This window comes from Lineus longissimus, chromosome 10 (assembly GCF_910592395.1).
Source record: "Lineus longissimus chromosome 10, tnLinLong1.2, whole genome shotgun sequence".
In the NCBI taxonomy this organism is placed as follows: Eukaryota; Metazoa; Nemertea; class Pilidiophora; order Heteronemertea; family Lineidae; genus Lineus; species Lineus longissimus.
Genome location: NC_088317.1, coordinates 12997775 through 13006762, shown reverse-complemented (window position 1 = coordinate 13006762; position 8988 = coordinate 12997775). Strand labels below are relative to the sequence as shown.

Genomic DNA, 8988 nt, shown 5'->3' with positions numbered 1-8988 from the left:
GCATATTTCACATTGATACTACCAGTATCAATTACAAAAAAATAGATTGTGAGTAACAATAGGCCTACAATCAATGCTACATGTCATGAGGGTGGGAACGGGGAAGGGGGGGTAACTGTCTCGACGTCCCGTTAGGAAAAAAGGCTTATCCTGTTTCCCAATACGCAATTTTAGCCGAATCGTGACGCAAAACACGGCTTGTCTCGAATCCCGCTAAAATAAGGGTGTCTATCCCGAATCCCGACAGTTATTTTCGGCCCATCCCAGTGTCCCGAAAATACCCGTTCTCCCCCTCATACATAGTAGACCATATTGTCACATTGATGTTTTCTTTCATTACAGTTAGACTTCAAGATCTACATTTTCGACAAAGGCCTGGTGTAATATTACGTACTTGATGAAGGTAATATTAATTTCTTCAAATTTGAAGCATGACGTTAATGGGGTACCAGCACAACTTCATTGACTGCTACGTGGCGCTGGTGGTAACTAAGGTATTGCATCGCTCATATCACTTGAAAAAAACATTTACCCTAGTTACGACCAAAGCTGCTCAGCAGAGGGCGATACCTCATCAGGAGCGCCACAATCATATCATTGGTGTGAAAGCATTTGATTGAAGTTTTTCAGTTCTCAATGTGTTCAAAACCTTAATTGTGAAATTGTGCACTTCGAATTCAAATTTACGTCACTACGTTAGTTTGACATCCATTGATGTCACGGTAATTTCACTGTTATGCTGTGCTGCTTTCAGGTTTAATGACACGAATGAGTACAAGTACATTACATTTTTCGACGAAGGCCTTCTGTAATTTCATACGCTTCTTACGGTTAGTATTGATTCATAATTTCTAGTAAAAAAGTTAATTTTGAAAGTGAAAAATATGTTGCAATACAATAGACCTGCAAATACCATATACGCAAGTTTTGAACAAATATCACACATATTCCCCAGTTGACTTGTGATGATATTGATAATGGTGGTGGTGGTGTTATCATGTACATGGCTTCTAACGTAGTAAATGTTTTCTTTTCAGCAACATTCAATAGATTTATTTACTGTATTATCATTTCGACCAAGGCGAATTCGACACTTCAATTACACAAGGTTAGTAACTTTTGTTCACAAAATCCAAATGGAGGCAAATACAGAACAATCAAACTTAGTCATTCCAGTCAGTTACTGAAGCACAGTGAAAACTGTCGGGAGCAGTGCAACTGATGGCATGTCAAACTTCCAGTGACTGTCCCTGTCCATATATTTCAAGACAGTACAAATCTTGTAATCATTTTGTTTATGCAATGTACGTTATTATGTATCATTTCAGCACAATCAAACTTAGTCATTCCAGTCAGTTACTGAAGCACAGCGAAAACTGTCTGAATTAGTGCTGCTGATGGCATGTAATTACTCTACTACCACTACCAGTGACAGTCAATGTCCATATATTTTCAAGTGTGCGAAATTAGTACTCGTCTACTTCTTAGTGTTATTTGAATGCAATGTATGTTATAAAAATATTTTTTCAACACTATATTAACATTCTCATTCCTGTCAGTTTCTGAAAATCAGCTAAAGCAATCGCTACCAATGCAGCTGATAACAGCAATTCTTTTTGTTCCCAATGCCCATCCATGACAATATATTTCACGCATGTGACAATCATGGTATCATCCTGTTTTTTGTGTTCTATTCATGCAATAAATAAATTCAGTATTTTCAAATCATTGGTGCTACAAAACTATTCTCATTATAGATTATTCATATTTTATGAAATGCTGTCATGTCAAATTTTGTGTCCTATAAATCATTATGAAGTCGGCATTTTATATACAACTTTTGTACTCCTAAATAAACATACAAATCTTGTTTTATGTAAACTTTGTATATGTGACCCGTCACAGCAAAACCAGGCGCATGTCGCTCTGAGCTTGGCAGGTTGAGACGGACTGTTTGTTCATTTATCTATTGTCTGCCTTTTGTAAAATATGAGCACATCAATTTCTTCCATTATCTCCTGGTGTCATTTAGGCTCATCTTCTGTGCGACATGTACCTGGTTTTGCTGTGACGGGTCACATATTCTATAGATATACAACACTCTAATGTCACAATGCCTCTCTCACTCGCTTTTATAGAGCAAGATGTATGAATAAACATGACACACCAACTATGTACAAAATTGGTAACAAACTGCACCATTTGTCAGTACACCACATGAAATACAGAGATATGTCTTAATTCTAATCTTTCATTAGCGACACCATTTCTTACCCGAGTGCCTCCTTCATTCATACATCTTGTACTTTAACTCAAGATACCCATCTTTGAATATTTTTAGTATACCAAGTACTACAATGTCAATGTATTGAAGTCATGTTCTTGTAGTGTTATTGGCTTTCTATTATCTTGTCAAAATACCACTTGGTTCTCGCAAAATCTCAATAAAAACAAATGCTATTGCATGTATTGCATATTCTAACAGCTATCCACTGTATCGATTTATCCATCATCTGTACTATTTGTCACAAAAATGTTATATTATGTAAATCATATTTCATTACATAATGCACACTGCCAAGTACTGCTGAACCATTTATATGTCATTTAAATAAATAATTTTCAACTTTTTAAAACCGTCTTATAGTACTGTTCTTGTCACTTAGCTGAACCTATTGCTCTATAGCATGAAATTTCCAGAAATGCCCCAGGGACTGAAAAGTGCTGTTTTAACAGAGAGGTGTCCTAAACTGAGAAGTCGAGTTGAATGGAAACAACCAATTTGGAACCAAAAACTACTGTCCTTATTAAAGAGGTTGTCCTCAATAGGAAGGTGTCCACAAAAAGTAGGTCCACTGTATATGAAAGTACAAACCCTGGTACATGTAGTGACATCATCTACTCCTCGATGTGGACACCTGCAAATGCAGCGACAATGTCACATCAGTTATTTAATTCATCGTCCTTTGTGCAGATGGCACCACCCATCAAGCATGTTGGTGACGAATAGTGTCGCAGCATTTCGTCACCGAGCTTACACGAAAATGCACTGTCATTCATTCAGCCATAAGTGTAAGACTGTAGGGTTGTTTCCAACCAAAACATGTTCGAAATGTGTCAAGCATTCGGAACACCCAAAGACTGATTAGAGAAGTCAAAATTGAATGGAAACAACCAATTTGGGACCAAAACTAGTGTCCTTATTGGAAAGGTTGTCTTTAATAGAGAGGTGTCTACTAACGGAGGTTCCACTGTATATAATGTAGGAACCCTGGTTGTGACATTGTCCACTCCTCCAGCTGCACACCACCAAATCCACAACAATGTCACACCAGTTATTTAGTTCATCATGCTTATGGTCATTGTACTTTCATCTTATGTAAAATGTAACTTTTTACACGGTTTCAATAAACGATTTGTAATTTGTAAATTATAAATTTCACTAATAATTTGACGCCGCCAATTCCACTGGTCTTCGAAATACGTAAGCTACACTGTTGACGACTATGACACTCCTCACAAACCACATTGTGAATCAGACGCCGATAGGCTTGTTCACAATGTGATCTTATTTCTGTTCCTGAAAAGTTGTTTTCAGTGTATTTTCTCCTTGAAATCGATCACTTCAGGTACTATTACTGTGCATACATAGCTAAATTAGTGTCTAGTTTCGTCTCTGATGACATTTATTTCGTAAAAATCGCTGTTTTTTTCTAAAAAGGTGTTTTTGTGGTCATTTTGGCTGTTTATTTCGAGGGTACGGTAGGAGGTCATCGTTCACTCGATAACTCTTTTTAAAATGAAATAAAAGCGTTTTAAGATACATGATATGAATTGATATTAATATTCGTTAAGTGGGATTGTCGGTGGACGTTCATTGTTGAACAGTTGTGCTGGAATTACGAAAATATATCGATATCGTTGAGAGTTCATTCATTAGGGGCCTGCTCTCAATTTTCCTTAATGCCTCTAGCACTGGGCAATTGCCACCATCTTGAAAAGCAGTGCCGCGGATGGCTATCACATCGCCACTACGCATGAGAACACGATGGCTGCCCTGCGCTGCATTGATAGTTCGTAATAAATTCACATAAAAACACACCAGAAGATCTCCGATTTTATTTACAAAGATCATATTTTGTTATTTATTGATAAAACAAGCCATTTTACCACAGCAGGTGACACATATTAGGCCTGAATAAGACTTTAGAATTTGAAGTGGTGGTGACGATGCCGATATCCAAGATGGCGGAATTATACCAGTGGTCAAATCTCATCTAGTTTGGGTAATTGCATCATTATTTCTTTTTGTGATTGGTGATTTGTAAAATTGAGAATGATTGAAAAATCAGTATTTTTTCACCCAAAGGCATGAGTGAACATTTGATAAGTTTATTGTGATTTAATTGGTAATTTGGTCGACATTTTGACAATTATATTTAGCAATATTTCGATAAATGCGGACCTGCTTCTTCCTCTTTTCGCAGTAACGGTGTTTCGATAACTCAGGTCAGTTTCACGGCAAAAATAAGTGGTAGTTTTGAAATTCGAATGTGCATTTATTAATGTAACGATAAAGTACATTTCCGAGAATAATTAGTGAAAGTTTCAGTAGGTGTCGATTTTTGTAAAGTAGTGTATAGGCGATGGATTGGCTCAGCCATGTGCTCGTCGTGTCAGCGGGGCGCAAGCCGTCATGGGATGGGGGATGTACACTACAATGCACGTGATTGATGGTTGAACATTCACTCTCGTTGACAGTGTATTATTGAAATATTTGATTGTGATGATGGTGTATTGTACTAGGCCTTGCATGCTCCCAACGTGTGGCATATTTCACATTGATACTACCAGTATCAATTACAAAAAAATAGATTGTGAGTAACAATACTAAGGCATTCCGTATGAAATCAACAAGTGGTTCCCAGTTCATAGTCTTAGAATTGGCTAATTTTTACATATTTTGTAGGTTATGGGGCCAATATGAAAAATCCAAAATATTTTTGTCATATTCCTGACGGTTAGCCCCCCAGGAGGGTCCAAAAAAGGGGGCGTGGCACCTTTTAGGGGGCGCCCGCCTATTTCCTAGCCATCTTTGAATGGCTATATCTCAGAAAGTATTAGAGATACCCTTTTGATTCTTTCAGGGTGTTTTCTTCTTGGCCCAAGGACTGCTTTAAACCCATTAATTATATACTGAGACATTTAGGATGAAAATTTATGGGGTTTCAATATTAGGTGATTTTTGACCAAAATTGCGTTTTTGGGGGGCTCTACCACCCACACTATAACAGGGTGGAGATAAATGAATGGTTGTTTTGGAAGTATCCTGTAATGACATTGTCTTGGTGTAAAAGAAACATCCTGAAAGATTCAGAAGTTTCTGAAAAGTGGTCCTGAAGTTGGTCCCACCCCCAAAATGCTACATATTGAGGGTCCAAAATGGCCAGGTAGGAATGGGTTAATGATGAAAAAAATAATTTTCCTCAAGAGACCTTGGTACCCTCTACTTCTGAGTAAAAAATCTTTTTCAAACCAGCACTCCTTCTAGTGGAAATAAATAGTTTCCCTAGTCAAGACTGGTATGCCACTCGTCCTATATAACATGTACATTAATGTACATAAATGTACATAAGAACAATTTTTCCATATAATACTTTATTTATAACAGTAGGAACAACAGCTACAGTATTTGAATAGCCCTGGAAACACTGGATTGTCCTTAGCATTCTTCTAAGAACCATAGAACAATAAGTCCCATCTAATATACTACAGTTTCGTTTACATGTAGATCACAAAAGTCAGTGCATGAACCGCTGATAGCCTGCTTTTATTCTTGTTTCATCAGCTGAGGAAATGAAATAACTGCGTCCTAGACCACAAGTTGTTGGGGCATCGATTATGGCCAGGATGTGCTCTAACGGTACCCAGCAAACATCTTTTGGGGTTGGCCATATGATATTTGAAGCTTGACTTTGAGGATGCATGAATGACACTTGTATATTACTGTGTTCCTCAGAGCAGTCGGAGATGTTGTAAATGTAGCATTTTGGGGGTGGGACCAACTTCAGGACCACTTTTCAGAAACTTCTGAATCTTTCAGGATGTTTCTTTTACACCAAGACAATGTCATTACAGGATACTTCCAAAACAACCATTCATTTGTCTCCACCCTGTTATAGTGTGGGTGGTAGAGCCCCCCAAAAACGCAATTTTGGTCAAAAATCACCTAATATTGAAACCCCATAAATTTTCATCCTAAAGGTCTCAGTATATAATTAATGGTTTTAAAGCAGTCCTTGGGCCAAGAAGAAAACACCCTGAAAGAATCAAAAGGGTATCTCTAATACTTTCTGAGATATAGCCATTCAAAGATGGCTAGGAAATAGGCGGCCGCCCCCAAAAGGTGCCACGCCCCCTTTTTTGGACCCTCCTGGGGGGCTAACCGTCAGGAATATGACAAAAATATTTTGGACTTTTCATATTGGCCCTATACCCTACAAAATATGTAAAAATTAGCCAATTCTGAGACTATGACCTGGGAAGATTTTCTTAAATAGGTTGATTTCATATGGAATGCCTCTACTGATAGGCCTACAAACAATGCTACATGTCATGAGGGTGGGAACGGGGAAGGGGGGGTAACTGTTTCGACGTCCCGTTAGGAAAAAAGGCTTATCCCGTTTCCCAATACGCAATTTTAGCCGAATCGTGACGCAAAACACGGCTTGTCTCGAATCCCGCTAAAATAAGGGTGTCTATCGTATCCCGAATCCCGACAGTTATTTTCGGCCCATCCCAGTGTCCCGAAAATACCCGTTCTCCCCCTCATACATAGTAGACCATATTGTCACATTGATGTTTTCTTTCATTACAGTTAGACTTCGAGATCTACATTTTCGACAAAGGCCTGGTGTAATATTACATACTTGATGAAGGTAATATCAATTTCTTCAAATTTGAAGCATGACGTTAATGGGGTACCAGCACAACTTCATTGACTGCTACGTGGCGCTGGTGGTAACTAAGGTATTGCATCGCTCATATCACTTGAAAAAAACATTTACCCTAGTTACGACCAAAGCTGCTTAGCAGAGGGCGATACCTCATCAGGAGCGCCACAATCATATCATTGGTGTGAAAGCATTTGTATGAAGTTTTTCAGTTCTCAATGTGTTCAAAACCTTAATTGTGAAATTGTGCACTTCGAATTCAAATTTACGTCACTACGTTAGTTTGACATCCATTGATGTCACGGTAATTTCACTGTTATGCTGTGCTGCTTTCAGGTTTAATGACACGAATGAGTACAAGTACATTACATTTTTCGACGAAGGCCTTCTGTAATTTCATACACTTCTTACGGTTAGTATTGATTCATAATTTCGAGTAAAAAAGTTAATTTTGAAAGTGAAAAATATGTTACAATACAATAGACCTGCAAATACCATATACGCAAGTTTTGAACAAATATCACACATATTCCCCAGTTGACTTGTGATGATATTGATAATGGTGGTGGTGGTGTTATCATGTACATGGCTTCTAACGTAGTAAATGTTTTCTTTTCAGCAACATTCAATAGGTTTATTTACTGTATTATCATTTCGACCAAGGCGAATTCGACACTTCAGTTACACAAGGTTAGTAACTTTTGTTCACAAAATCCAAATGGAGGCAAATACAGAACAATCAAACTTAGTCATTCCAGTCAGTTACTGAAGCACAGTGAAAACTGTCGGGAGCAATGCAACTGATGGCATGTCAAACTTCCAGTGACTGTCCCTGTCCATATATTTCAAGACAGTACAAATCTTGTAATCATTTTGTTTATGCAATGTACGTTATTATGTATCATTTCAGCACAATCAAACTTAGTCATTCCAGTCAGTTACTGAAGCACAGCGAAAACTGTCTGAATTAGTGCTGCTGATGGCATGTAATTACTCTACTACCACTACCAGTGACAGTCAATGTCCATATATTTTCAAGTGTGCGAAATTAGTACTCGTCTACTTCTTAGTGTTATTTGAATGCAATGTATGTCATAAAAATATTTTTTCAACACTATATCAACATTCTCATTCCTGTCAGTTTCTGAAAATCAGCTAAAGCAATCGCTACCAATGCAGCTGATAACAGCAATTCTTTTTGTTCCCAATGCCCATCCATGACAATATATTTCACGCATGTGACAATCATGTAATCATCCTGTTTTTTGTGTTCTATTCATGCAATAAATAAATTCAGTATTTTCAAATCATTGGTGCTACAAAACTATTCTCATTATATATTATTCATATTTTATAAAATGCTGTCATGTCAAATTTTGTGTCCTATAAATCATTATGAAGTCGGCATTTTATATACAACTTTTGTACTCCTCCTAAATAAACATACAAATCTTGTTTTATGTAAACTTTGTATATGTGACCCGTCACAGCAAAACCAGGTGCATGTCGCTCTGAGCTTGGCAGGTTGAGACGGACTGTTCTAATCTTTCATTAGCGACACCATTTCTTACCCGAGTGCCTCCTTCATTCATACATCTTGTACTTTAACTCAAGATACCCATCTTTGAATATTTTTAGTATACCAAGTACTACAATGTCAATGTATTGAAGTCATGTTCTTGTAGTGTTATTGGCTTTCTATTATCTTGTCAAAATACCACTTGGTTCTCGCAAAATCTCAATAAAAACAAATGCTATTGCATGTATTGCATATTCTAACAGCTATCCACTGTATCGATTTATCCATCATCTGTACTATTTGTCACAAAAATGTTATATTATGTAAATCATATTTCATTACATAATGCACACTGCCAATTACTGCTGAACCATTCATATGTCATTTAAATAAATAATTTTTCAACTTTTTAAAACCGTCTTATAGTACTGTTCTTGTCACTTAGCTGAACCAATTGCTCTATAGCATGAAATTTCCAGAAATGCCCCAGGGACTGAAAAGTGCTGTTTTAACAGA

The 8988-nt window shown here is 37.3% G+C and overlaps 2 long non-coding RNA genes across 2 annotated transcripts; both read left to right on the top strand.

Moving 5' to 3' along the window:
• The first annotated feature begins 352 nt into the window (after positions 1–352).
• Positions 353–2634, top strand: LOC135495147 (uncharacterized). The gene is made up of 4 exons (XR_010448529.1): positions 353–403; positions 755–830; positions 1038–1108; positions 1329–2634. It is a non-coding gene; the product is annotated as an uncharacterized LOC135495147 (long non-coding RNA).
• Positions 2635–4079: 1445 nt separating this feature from the next.
• Positions 4080–8988, top strand: LOC135494704 (uncharacterized). Its single transcript, XR_010448427.1, has 4 exons — positions 4080–4509; positions 6878–6938; positions 7290–7365; positions 7573–8988. It is a non-coding gene; the product is annotated as an uncharacterized LOC135494704 (long non-coding RNA).